The 13769-nt window shown below is 41.7% G+C and overlaps 1 protein-coding gene across 3 annotated transcripts in view; it reads left to right on the top strand.

The window, feature by feature from the left end:
- The window catches only part of TDRD7 (tudor domain containing 7), an 81548-nt gene that overhangs the window by 24856 nt on the left and 42923 nt on the right, over positions 1-13769 (top strand). The gene's annotated exons all lie outside the window — the stretch shown is intronic.

The raw sequence follows: 13769 nt of genomic DNA, 5'->3' as shown, positions 1-13769 counted from the left end.
CCAAACTGGGCTGTCTCACACTGGGATGCTAATGTCAAGCTCATGCCCCTGAAACCACTGCATTCACACAACCATTCACAGGCAGGGACACCTGACCCAACTGAGTTACATGAAAGATCTCTCAGCTACTCTCAAACCATCAGAAGAGAGGCTCCGGCTAGTTCCCCCCAGCTTCAGCCCTACACCCCAGAACAGTACTATCTTGCACTGCTCAAGGTTTCCTTGGAAATGGTGAACTTATTAATAAGTTTGCCGCCACTTCATAGGAAAGTGGACACGCACCAGCCTTTGTAGTCTGAGCTGAGATTCCCCAAGTACTTCAACCAAAAATACACTATTTTAGGTAAAATATAAAACAGGTTTATTAACTACAGAAAGATTTTAAGTGATTATAATAGCAAGCAGAGAGATCAAAGTTGGTTACCTAAGAAATAGAATTTAGATTGCAAATTTATTTTTAACTTAACTAGACTAAGCAAAATTTGATTCAAACAGTTTCTCACCCTAACGGCTGGCATAGTCAGCTTGCGGTTCCTCAATATACAGACTGGACGCCCTTCCAATCTGGGGCTAGTCTGCCTTCCAGGTGTTGCGAAGGGGGTGGGAGGAAGGCCAAGTGATGTGTGTGTCTCTCTTTTTATACCTTCGCCCAGCTGCTAGAAAGATCCTTGCTGTGACCTGGGGGTCAGGCAGTCCCCATTGGCCAAGCTGTCTCTGTTGCTTACATGCCTTCTCTGAGGAGCCTTTGGGCTAGTGGATTCTTTTTTGATGCATCATCAACACCCGTCTGGTCAGTGATGGGTGCTTTTTTGTCCTTACTGACAGTCTGGCTGTGGGCGTCTCCCAACCTCACAACACATTTCAATAGCATATATAGCAATATTTCATAACTTTACATAGTGATAGCACATACAATCCATCAGGATATTAGTGTTTAACAAATCAAAACTTTTAGAATGATACCTCACAAGGCATGCATTTGTACCAAGCATATCATCATCCTATCACAATGGTGAATATAAAGATGCCAGAGTGCTACTTTGAGATACAGTGTGTCAGTGATTTCACATGTAGATCTCACAATGCACTGCAAAAATGGGTGGGTGGTATTTACCCCATTTTATAGTGGGGAAACTGACCTGCAGGCAGTGATTTGCCCAAGGTTACTTAGTGCGCCAGTGGCAAAGCCTAGGAATAGAAATCAGGTCCTTTTCTCCACCTTCCCCTTCTAAGTGTCTTTTCTGATCTGAACTGTAATTTTGCTTTAATCTATTCATGCTACTGTGAAAGCATTTAGACTTCAAATGATTATGCTTACTAAAGGTGGCTTTTTGAATACACCTAAGAGTGAAGAGTAATTGCTTGCTTAAATTTTGACATCTTAGGTCAGACAAATGTAATACTAAGATGAAGATGGATTTTTAAAGTTAGAGTATGTAACAGAAAAAGTCAACCTTTTGAGTTTTCTGTTCTTTCATTTTGCTGTTACAAATCCACCACATGTAGTGGACACATGTCAATTACAATTTTGAGTCTTCTGCTAAGCAAGCATGAAGACTGACATACAACCGTCTTCATAAGAAACAGTGCTAGTTCATCTCTTGGGATAACTGTCAGAACACTAGAGACTAATCACGTTTCTGTTTGCATATTGGTTTAAACTGACTCTTCTGAAAGCTGAATTCAAATGAAAACTTCTCTTTTTAAAAAGGGAACTATTAAAAGTTGATGTTTTCAATACAGTCCAGTGTGTCCTTTTTGCTTAGTTCTTTTGTGCTCTTGAATCCAGCAACTGCATGACCAGATCTGGATGAATTCATCCAGGGCTTTTTGCTGGGTTAGCATTACCCATTGGTTTTCAGCTATTCTTTGACTACCTAAAATCCAGCTTGGCTAAAACAACTGCTGCACCATCATTTCTCTTTATGTATTGTGTATTGCTGAATAAGATCATCAAATGATGATACAGATAATATCCTTGCTCTGTCATTGTGGTTGGACTAAATCTCAGAATAGCTTTGATTACCGTGATAATCCTCCACGTGTTATGATTAGCTTATAATTAAGCATTTCATTGAAGCAAAATGAGTTGTATGCTACTTTCCCCTAAGATATAGACATTAACAATACATATCAGTGTGACAGTTGATTCTTATGCCCTAAAAGGCAGCAGCAGTTAATGTCACTCTCTTCAGAGAATAAGGTCTTATCTAATCCTGACTCTTGCTTTAGGGACCGTGCAGATAAACTGATGAACATGTATAGGCTCTGTTGTAAAACGCACCCAGAGATTGGCACCCAGAACTTGTCATGTCAGCTGTAGCACATTTTGTAGGCAAGGCTAATAGCACCACCTACTAAGGTTGTCTGGCATGTCACGTAAGACCCTGTTTTCAGCTGCTTAATGGTTCAAGTTTGGCAAAGTTATAAAGTTGAAATTTCCCATGATGGGTGTCTGCCTCAAGCAGGTTTTTTCTAAAACTTTCCAAGAATCTTGGGGGGAAATGCATTCTCGTCAGTGTTCTCAAACTAAATAAATTAAGACCATTTCTTTGAGAACTTGGATCACCTTGTGTTCTGGAGGAGGAACTTAAAGTTTGGCAGAGGGCGGTCTTTGTGTCAAGGATGTGCCTTTTTGTTCATGTAAAATTCTGCCCAAATTTGGCCAAGTTATAAGAGATTGAAAAATCTGTGTTCTTAAACTTCTTAGAGGTTAGTAGATGCCATCCACAGTGAGCATGATCCAGCACCTCACAGCTCCTAGTACTGATCAGACTGTGGATATGCCATCTCCTTAGAGTGACTGACTGTGCTGTGGTCCAGGGCTGCAGGTGTTAGCTTGACTTTCCCTGTAACTCTGGACTGGGGCAGGGCACTGGAACTGAGATCAGGGTGCCTTCCTTCCTGCGTTTAGTGACTGCCTACTGGAGCCCAGGCAGTTGGGAGGAGTAAGTAGAGGATTGATGAGACTCAGTAGTAGTGTATAAATGCTTTGCTTCCAATAAATCTACTGAATAACATAACCAAACAGCATAAAGCTACAAACAGATAGATAAATAGCTTTTAAGATTCTTCTCATACGTACGCACTTTTAAGATTCATGAAAATCAAAGGTAGAAGAAATCAGTTAGTGGAGAACATCAGAAGACGGGATCCTGATCCAGTTGAAACCACATTGGGAACCCGACTCCCGATTTCAGGGCAAATACCCAGAACTTTTATACCCTTGAGTTCTATAACCAATTACATTCATAGCCATATTTGACCATTTCCATGAACATAATACAGTTTGGGCCTTGCCTTTAATCCATGTATGGGATTCCGGGTGACCATACCAACACAAGCTATTTGCACCAATTAATCTCTTCATAAATCATGTGAGTCAGTGCAGTTCTGTCATCAGTTGCAGAAACACCTAAAATTCCATTATTTTTAAACGTAATTATGCATGTACCTGTGTTTCTTCAGTTGACTTGTACAGTGTGTGAGACAGCATGAGTGCACGGTTTTATGATATTACGTCAACTAATTATCAGGCCAACTGCACTCAATCAGTATTACCTTTTATAGTATAGCAAAGCCTAACACTGATTTAAAACGTCCTGGTTGCATTCCAGCATGTTTCACTCTAATAAGCATTATAATCCTGTCAGCATTACACCATAATTTGTCAGCCAAATAACCCCATTTTACCCGACTTTATCCTGTTATTGTTGTAGGGTATTTGGCTGAGAATATGGAGCATTAGTGACACCTAGTGGTGAACCTCTCCAAATACGGAGCAAAAACTCCTTTTGAAATACGGAAAGAGGATGCTTAAAACTAAATGGTCTGAATATGCAAGGGCCTATTCTCTGCATTTATAAACCTTAACGAAAGTATAAGTCATAAGGGGCTTGAAGAATCCATTTTAAAATTAGCTTCTCATTAGTGTTTGTAATTGCATTGTATTGCTTTTAGTGTTTGTAGACTAATTTGGATTTTGCTCTCAGTGAATCCTTTTTGAACAAGAATTTGCAATTCATCTCTGAAAACTTAAGCTGTAACCTAAAAGAACCTAAATTAAATAGGAGAAAAAGTCACCAATGCTCCCCTTTGGGGCCCATGTTGTTTCTACAGCCTTTGTAGCTTCCTCAAAATTCATCAGTGATGTCATTCCTCAGATGGCTGGCTGTCCTGGTATTTGATAACTCTGGGTACGTCTACACTTCAGTTAGTAACCACAGCTGGCCTGGGTCAAGGGGCTGTGTAACTGCAATGTAGATGCTTGGGCTTGGGCTGCAGCCTGAGCTCTGGAATCTCCCGCCTCACAGGGTCCTAGAGCCTGAATATCTACTCTGCGATTAAACAGTCCCTAGGCCTGAGCCACGTGAGCTGGCAGGGGCCAGCCATGGGTTTTTAATTGCAGTGTTAACATATCCTGTGTGATCCTCCAACACTGATTGCTGCTTACTTAAATTAACTCCATTTATTTAGTGCACATACATTAGTCTGGCATTCTAATTTTGTATTTTCTTTGAATGATTGCACATGTCCTTCCCCTGTGGAGGTGTATGCACACCTCGTGCACAGTTGTTGGAGGTATTTTTTCCCTCACAGTACCCGTCAGGGCCGCATGAGAACCCTCTGATGCCTTATGTCACTGCATGCAGGTATTGAGAGTCACAATGCTCATGATCTCCCCGTCCCCCAGTTCCTTCCTGCTGCCAATGACTGTTGTCAGAACTGCAATCCTTCTATTTGCAAGGCTTCCCTCTTCCCGTGTATAGAGTATCTATAGCATTAGTTTGAGTCTAGTGTAGTGCGTTTGTACACAGTTAGATATGAGAGTAAGCTTAGAGCAATGTTTTACTAGAGTGGCGTTACTGGGCCCTGTTTGGGTATCAGGCTCGGTACTGGACTATTGCCTTATTCTTCTGGTTTCAAGGCCTGTCACTCATGTAACAAGTTTATGCCAGTGAACAATTCACCCCCCAGCTGCCTTATGTGTCGGGGAGAGGTGCATGTGAGTGACAAATGGCAATTAGTAGAAGGACAGGGTTGTCAGACTCGAGTACCTGCTTGTGGAGTCTGCTCTCTGCCTGCCATTGGAACCTTCCCACTCGGAATGGGTACTGAGCCCATCTGAGCTGGGTAGGAGTGCTGCCCCTGATTTGACGAGTAGAGAGGCAGATCCTCATCGCTGGTAATTAAGAGACTATATAAGTTTTCCAAAGCCTTTGGGCTGGACCTTTTGAAATTTACCGTGACAGCACCGAGTGGAGGCAAGGACTTGGAGATATGCTCAAAGAAGGGGCATCCCCAGATACAATCCGTAAGTGAGGTGGGATTGCTGACTCTGAAGCCGACTCTGAAGCCTCTGAAGGCTTCATTGAGACCAATTCCTGAAGGGCTGGCACATCTTTCAGCACTGCAGGTTCAGGAGCAGTTTCCAGGGCTGTCTTCACCTGTGGCTTTTGAAGCAGGCTGAGAGTTGCTTCGTCCCAGCTCCAGCCGCAGAATGCTGTTTGGTACCGGTCACTGCTATTGTTGCTGCACCTCTCCATAAGAGTTCCATCTGGGGAAAGCTGGGGCTGATTTCAACAGTACCCCCATCTCCAGACTTGGAGCCAATCTTCTCAGTACTGATGGGGATCAGTACCCCTGTGGTCTGAGTAAGTTCGCTCCTCATCCAACTTCAAGGTTAGATCGTGTGTCTTGATTTGAGCATGCCCAGCAGCACTATTGGGTGCCTGCCCACCATGGTGCCTGCCACAGTCTTAGCACTTTAAGGGCTGATGGCCTGCGCATAGCTGGGTCCCTCTTCCATGCTGGCTCTTTTGGACCTCTTGGGATTTCCCTCTCCACTCTTGAGCCTCTCTGTTCCCTTCTCGCCCTTCTACATCAGCTAGGTACCAGGACCATCTGCAGCAGGGTCACAGTTTTCTCTCCTCCAGTACTGGGACCAGGACTGTGAAAGGGGAACTGTGAGTGCTCAGTACTCTCCTGTGGAGGAATTGGAGGAGGGATCTCCTCAACAACCCGTAGCTTCATCTTTGTCGCTTGATGAGGCAGTAGTGACTGAGTCTCTACCTTTCCCTATTCTAATGATTTCAGGGCTCATTAGGGCTTGTTGAGGATCATGGCTGCTGCTCTGGATATCCAACCAGAAGAGGTGCTGGAAAGATGGCACTAGCTCATGGACATTTTAGCCTCTGTGGGACCCTCTACGGTAGCTTTCCCTGTTGGAGACAACCCTGGGACCCATCAAAATTTTACGGCAGACCCCATTTTCCCTGCCTCCCACTGCTAAATGGGTTGAGAGAAGATCTATCCCTTCACAGGGATTTGAGCACTTCTGTAATCAGGTTCCTCCAGGCTCTCTTGTAGTTGGTGCTGCTAATGAAAGAGTGACAGGAAAAACAGGCCTCAAATCTGAAAGGAAAAGATGCCAGAAGGCGAGACCTATTCAGCAGGAAGCTTTATTCCACAGGAGGTTTACAGCTTATGATAGTGAAATATCAGCCTTTGCTTGGTTGATATGATTTCAGCAAGGGGGGGTAATATCCTGAAGTTTAAAGATCTGCTTCGCATCATCCAGAAACTGAGTTCACTGCTATTGTGGAAAAGGACAAAATAATTGCCAAAACTGCATTGCACGTAAGCATGGATGTGGCAGACTGCAGCTCAAGCTATGGCTTCCACCATGATTATGCGCTTTCATCTTGGCTACAGTTGTCAGGTCTTCCACCGGAGGTGCAACAAACCATTCACGACTTCCCACTTGAAGGCCCCTCTCTCTTGTCCGATAAGACAGATGAAAGGCTTCAGAATCTTAAGAATTCAGGTGGATTGATTTAAATCATTTATTTAAATCACCAAGAGAAAATCATTGATTTTAAATTAAGTTTACCACTGATACTACTTCACATTTCTTAAACAATGGTGCAAATCTGATCACTAAAGCATGTTAATTTACAACTCAGTACAGCATTTTACAACATCTAGGAAGGTATACTTTGTGTGCCTTTTTTTAGATAAAAATCAAGTTATTAATTTAGGAAATAGCACGTAATACTCATTATCTGTGTCAAGCTGCAGATGCAGCAGCAGTACATTAGGAATGGTAAGAACTAAGTCACACACAAACACAATAGCACTTATATTTTATTAAACTAAATCTTAAATGTTCCATAAATGTTTCACATTTGCAATTGCAGCAGTCTCCTCAATTGCTGGCTGATGGCTGTCCTTAAACTTTTTATTTTTTTTTTAATTTTTCAGATTTTTTAAACTCTAACAGACAAGTCATCATAAACGTACAGTGTCCTTAAAACTTCTACAACTTTCTCTCATCTTCCCCACTCCCACTATCATTTTTATTCATAGACTGAAACAGAAATACAAGTTTTCCTGCTTTTTCAAGTCCCAATCAATTTCTTAGCTTTGAGTAAATAATACCAAACAACGAAAATATTCTCTCTGCCTACAAAGGAAACCACTGCTGTGAAAAGTTGGTTTAGCAACTGAAGGAACTCTGTTTCAAGGTACCTCGCTAATGATTTCCACCAATTCAGGGGAGTGACTTTGTTCAAAACATCATTAAACATGTACTGTTTAAATAGTTCCACTCCAGCCCTGAAATTTATTATGACTGGCATAACTGAGGAGTGATTTTGAGATGCCCATGCCATGGCAGCAGCATCTTCTTCAGAAATTAGGCATCTACCTTTATATCTGGGGTCAAGAATGTTCACAAGAAAATGAGGTGGAGTTAGTGCTTGATCCATTTGCTTCTTTATTGCCTACAGTTTAACTTTCTGGTGAGGTATTTCTTCAATGTCTCTTGAAATGCCTTCCAAATTCCGACAGCATCAGCAATGCAGCAACGATGTCTCTGAAGTTTAAGGCTATGGATATAGGCTTCCATATACTGAGCATATCCTCTACATTCCTCTTTAATCCAATGTTAGATACTTTGGATGAGATACTTCCATCTATTTTTATCATAGTTTTCTTCACAAAGTTTTATGAGAATAGGCCAGTTCTTAATAAATTGTTCAAAACAATCAACCACAGAATTCCATCAAACATCTTGAGGGAGAATTAGTTCGGATCCTCCTGCTCTTGTCAGTGAAGCTGAAGCAAAATGGTTGTTACAGAAGTATTTTGTGACTTCAACAGCATTTTCTTTTATTCCTGGAGAAGACATACTTAAGTCTTTGGCTAAAAGATGCATTAAATGGGCCATGTGTTAAGGAGCATCTTTCCACTTCTTCTTCTAAGTATCTTCTCATATTTGCCTGTTTGCAGCATTGTGTGTGACAAAACTGCACATGATAGTTGAATTTTTGTTCACAGTTTATTACAGCTTTCACTGCCACTTCTTTTACATATTCTGTGTGGGCATTTCCCAATGTATCTATTATTTCTGAAAGATCTACAACCCCATCTTCTGTTGTCATACAGGCACATGTTACTGGATCATTGTGTACATTGCTTCACCCATCAAGGCTTAAACTGGCAAATTTCCCCTCCGTATTTCTTCTCATACACTGTATCTAGTAACCTTCCATCAATGTCTGCTCTACCAGATGTAATGTAGCTTGGTTGAAAAGACTCATCCATGTCAATGAAGTGTTTGTTGTTAACAATGTGAAAAGGAGAATTTGTGGCAGAAATGAACTGAGCAATCTTTTCATCGATGGTGTCTTGTTGGTATTTGCTGGTCCTTACTACAAACCCATCCGTGGTGGTGGTTTTACTGGATGATTGAAATCTTTTGCTTGCTACTAATACTTTATTGTCTGAAATTTAGTTGCTGCACTGCTGCTAAAAGTACCAACAGTTGACTCTGAAGTTGTTACAGATAGACAGTCACAGTCAGTCTCTTATGCTTAAATGGAATCCTGAAACAAAATTCAAAAATGATTTTGAATAGTCGTTCTTCTCACTCTCTCTTATTCAGTTAATAATTTACAATTTTTTGCAGCAAGGATGCAGATCAGATTCCAAATTACCAAAAAAGCTAAGCCTGAGTTCACTTAGACTGCACTTAATTTTGGAGTAAGCCCCATAGAACTCACTGGCACGTCTCTTTTTTTGAGAAAACAAGCATATAGGATGGGGTTCCCTTGGGAAAGCAGAGTTATGCTGAAGTAAAATAGGGACTGGATTTATGGCATCACTATTATGGTCTGTTGCCATGATGTTCCAAAATAAGGGGCATGTATTATGTAATGTAAAATAAAAAAATGACACCAGTGGCAACTGGCAACTCTAGATTTCTCTTACTGCAGCTTTCTGAACTGTATGCTTGGGTGATAGATTCTAAACCTAGTTACCTAGTTGAACAAGCCATAAGGATTAGCTAAACTAACCTTTTTTCATTTCTAGCAACATCCCACATAGCAAACAGCTTGGGAATTTACTTGTTAAATCACACTATACTAAAAGGCATAGAGAGACTCTTGAAGAATGATGCATTGCAAAATAAATTGTTACTAACCAGTTGATCCACATTGTTCTTCAGACATATTCACATCTTCATCCACATCAATTTCTCCCAATAAGCAGTTTGCATTATGTTTCATTCCTGCAGCTAGGCCCTGCACTTTTTACACTTGACGATGTTTTCCTTTTTTACCCAGGGAAGGAATTTCTTCAAATATTCCCAGATAGGGTCTCTTGCACCCAGAAGCCATGACAGTTTTTCTGTGTCAAAAGTGTGGGGGAATATAGGAAGCTGTGTGTGTACTGAATAATGTCTTCCCTTTTCCTTTCCAGTCCACTCCACTGTTCCTTTCTACTCTGCCTCCGTCCTTTGTCTGTGTCTTAAGACAGTGTCTTAACTAACACCTCTGTCTTGCTTGGCCCAGCTCCATCACCCCATAAGCACAGAACAACAACAATCCTATCCAGACTGTGTCTTTCTTTATGCATGTGACTTTAGTCTGCTGAGAAACAGAAAGTGAAAGCCCAGAACTTTCAAGAAGCAAGAGCTGGTAGTTAGGCCGGACAGACTAGAGCCATTAATTCATCTTTGAGACCTGTAAGTGTAGATTTAACATGTTTGTGATGAGATTTAACTAACTTATTTTTTTAAATGAAAGAAATTTAGTGGTTTTTTAAATAAAAAAAAATCCCATTTAAATAAAAAAAAAAATTATTTAAAAAAAAATCATTGTTTTTTTTGTTTTTTTTTTTTTAATCCACCCTTTTCAAGAGTGATTCTTAAATCTCTGGGGATTTATACACCACTAACAAAAGGAAACCTTTCTGCCCACAGAAGTCTCAACAGTTTCAGCCCTTCATGCTGCATACCCAGGACTTGCCCAAAAAGAGGGATAGAAGTTATCTGCTGTGGTCATCGTCCTCCCCATTCTGCAGCCACCAGTTCTTCTAGGCAAGCTGGGTTCTCTAAACAATCATTTTGACCTGTTGGTCAAGAGCAGGCTATCGCTTCCCACAATACCATCTTTCTCCACCCCAGTTTTTGCCACCTATCTGTCCCACTGAAGTGCTTGGACCGCATCACCACAGATCAGTGGCTCCATAGTGGAACTGGCATACCTGCTTCAATTTATTTGTTCTCTTTCCCTCCTGCCCCTTCTATCCCCATTCCTATTCAGAAACCTCATGAGAGCTTTCTTCTCCAAGAGGTCCAGTGTTTCCTTCTCATGGGGGCCATACAGGAAGTTGCTGTGTCATTCAGAGGGAATGGATTTTATTCCCATTATTTCCTAATCCTGAAGGCAAAGGAGTGGGAGTGAGGGGTTCAGGCCCATATTAGATCTAAAGCAGCTAAACAATTTCCTAAAGAAAACAAAATTCCAGATGGTTATTCTAGCATCTGTTATCCCAGAAACTGGTATGCTGCTCTCATCTTAAAAGAGGCTTATTTTCACATGGTGATTTACCAGAGCCACTGAAAGTTTCTGAGATTCATGGTCAATGGATCTCCCTACTTATTCACTGTACTGCCTTTTGGCCTGTCAGCAACCCCTCATATATTCATGAAATGCATGTCTGTAGTAGCAGCATGTTTGCAATGATTAGGAGTCCATGTAGTTCCTTACCTAGATGACGGGCTAGTAAGAAGCCAGTCCAGGTCTCTGGTAGTCTCCAGCGTAGTCATTACTCAGTCCACTTTCGATGCTCTGGGGCTCCTAATCAGTACAGTGAACTCTATCCGGATGCCTGTTTAGAGAATAGAATTCATTGGGGCAATCCTGGATTCTACAAAAGCCAGGGCTTTCCTGTTGGAGCCGAGGTTCCAGGCATTGTAGGTCATTGTCTAGATCTATAGCCAGAACTTGTGACCATAGTTCAGAACTGCCTCAAACTTCTGGGACACATGGCAGTGGGCACTTATGCCAGACTGCACATTTAGAGCACTACAGAGTTGGCTAGTCTCATAGTAGTCACTGGCTTGTCATCATATGGACATAGTTGTTCAAGTACCTGCTCAGATCTTGTCCTCCCTGGCCTGGTGGGTAGAACCTGTAAATGTTTGTGGGGAAGGTTTCTTTACCTCTCCACAGCAGTCACACATTCTAGTTGCAGATGCATCAGATCTAGTTGGGGGACCTCACTTAGCTCCCCTTCAGATTCAGTGCCTTTAGTCTCCCCAAGATCTAAGTCTCCACATAAATATCAGGAAGCTTCAGGTCATCAGCTTGGGTGATATTCCTTCTGCATATCAAGGGACAGAATTTGTTGGGGCAGGGTCTGATTAATAAAGCTATGCCAAGAGACAATCCTCTTCTGGCAATGAAGAAATTCCAGTTCCATCAACCTGAAAGCTGCTTACCTTCCAGGAGTTCAAAACACGCAGGCAGACCACCTGAGCAAATTGTTCACAGATCACCAGGATTGGCCTCTTTGCCCACATGTCAGGTCCATTTTCCAGTTATGGGGGACTCCTCGAGTGGACCTATTTGCAACAAGAATAAACAAAAAATGTCCTAGAATCAAACTACTGGGTAATCAAACCCACCAGCAGTTGCTGAGGCAGCTCCATTGCATGCTTATTGGCACTGAATGATCCCTCTGTGCAAAGCACAGTATTGAATCAGAACTCCAGTTAGCATAAGCTATTTGCTGGTACTTTCCACTCTTTACCCTAAAGAACACACTCTCTCAGAAGCAGCTTCTGAGATGCACCTGAACAGTATAACGCTAGTGTCTGCAAAAGAAAGACTGTTTAAATGTCTACATATAATTTTAATCTCTCATCCAGTTTCTAGGCTCTGTCTAAAACTTTAGACTAGAGATATATTACACGGGTAGTGAGAGAATTAGTAAAGTGTACATCTTTGTGAGAACACTACATGTTTGAGAACACAGTGTACTAGATAAATGGATGAGTGTGTTGTGCACATGCAGCTTGCTTGGAAGTCAGGATTTGCCCCTAAGTCAGTAAGACATTAGAAAAATGATTCATGAAAAATATAACATGATCTGCCTATGTATATTAATGTATAGGAAAGTTAAACTATGAAGACTAAGGCAACATGCATAATTTGAGTACTTAAGTGAGCAACGTTATTTTCAAGGGTTTTTTTGGAAGGAATATCAAGGTTCTTCTTCGAGTGCTTGCTTATGTCTGTTCCATGTTCATTAGGTGTGGGCACAACGCGTGCAGGAGGGGCAATTCCTCCTATGTAGGGGGGCTGTGGAGGAAGTTGCTCAAGATCGCTGAGGTGCGTTGGCTTCAGACATCGTTCTTTTGATAAAAGAGGCCTAAAATCCAAGGTCCCCGCAGCTCTTTGTAGCAGTAGTGGAAAGGATGAGAGGACTATCAATGTCATCCCAAAGATTCTCATCCTGGATAGCCGCCTTATCCCAGCTTGCTACAAGCAGGCAAAGGTTCCGCCTCTGACCATTGTGTCGGCTCATTCTACAAGAGCTCAGGCTTCATCAGCGCCATTCTTCACGGGGGTACCGATCCAGGACCTCTGCAGAGCCACAACATGGTCATTGGTTCAGACCTTCATGTTTCACTACACCAACCACCAGGCCAGTGACAATCTAGTGTCAGCAGAGCAGTGTTAGTCAGCATGTCCATGAACTCCGAGCCCACCATCAGGAGTACTGCTTGTGAATCTCATAGACTTTAAGATCAGACAGAACCAATATGATTATCTAGTCTGACCTCCTGTTCAATGCAGGGCAGCATCACATTGGCGACTCATAGTCATCTTGTGATCAACCAATACTCCCCAGGTCCTCCTTCTCCTCTGTCACTTCAAACTGATGCATCTCCAGCTTATAGCAAAAATTCTTATTAGTCCCTAATTGCATGACTTTGCACTTTCCACTATTAAATTTCATCCTATTTCTGTTTACTCCAGTCTACAAGGTCATCCAGATCATCTTGTATGATATCCCCATCCTTCTCTATATTGGTAATATCTCCAAACTTTGTGTCATCTGCAAACTTTTTATCAGCACATTCTCACTTTTAGTGCCAAGATCAGTAATTAAAAGCTTAAATTAAATTGGTCCCAAGACCGATCCCCAAGGAACTCCACTAGTAACCTCCCTCCAGCTTGACAGTTCACCCATTGTAGTCTCCCCTTTAACCAGTTCCTTATCCACCTTTCAATTTTCATATTAATCCCTATCTTTTTCAGTTTAACTAATAATTCCCCATGTGTAACTGTATCAAATGCCTTCCTGAAATCTAGGTAAACTAGATCCACTGCATTCCCTTTGTCTGAAAAAACGTATCTTTTCCAAAAAGGAGATCAGGTTGGTCTGGCACGATCTACCTTTTATAAAGCCAT

Source organism: Emydura macquarii, unplaced genomic scaffold, assembly GCF_026122565.2.
Source record: "Emydura macquarii macquarii isolate MOO-44397 ecotype Brisbane River unplaced genomic scaffold, CSIRO-AGI_Emac_v2 contig_1451, whole genome shotgun sequence".
Classification (NCBI taxonomy): domain Eukaryota; kingdom Metazoa; phylum Chordata; order Testudines; family Chelidae; genus Emydura; species Emydura macquarii.
This window is presented reverse-complemented; position numbering and strand designations above follow the sequence as displayed.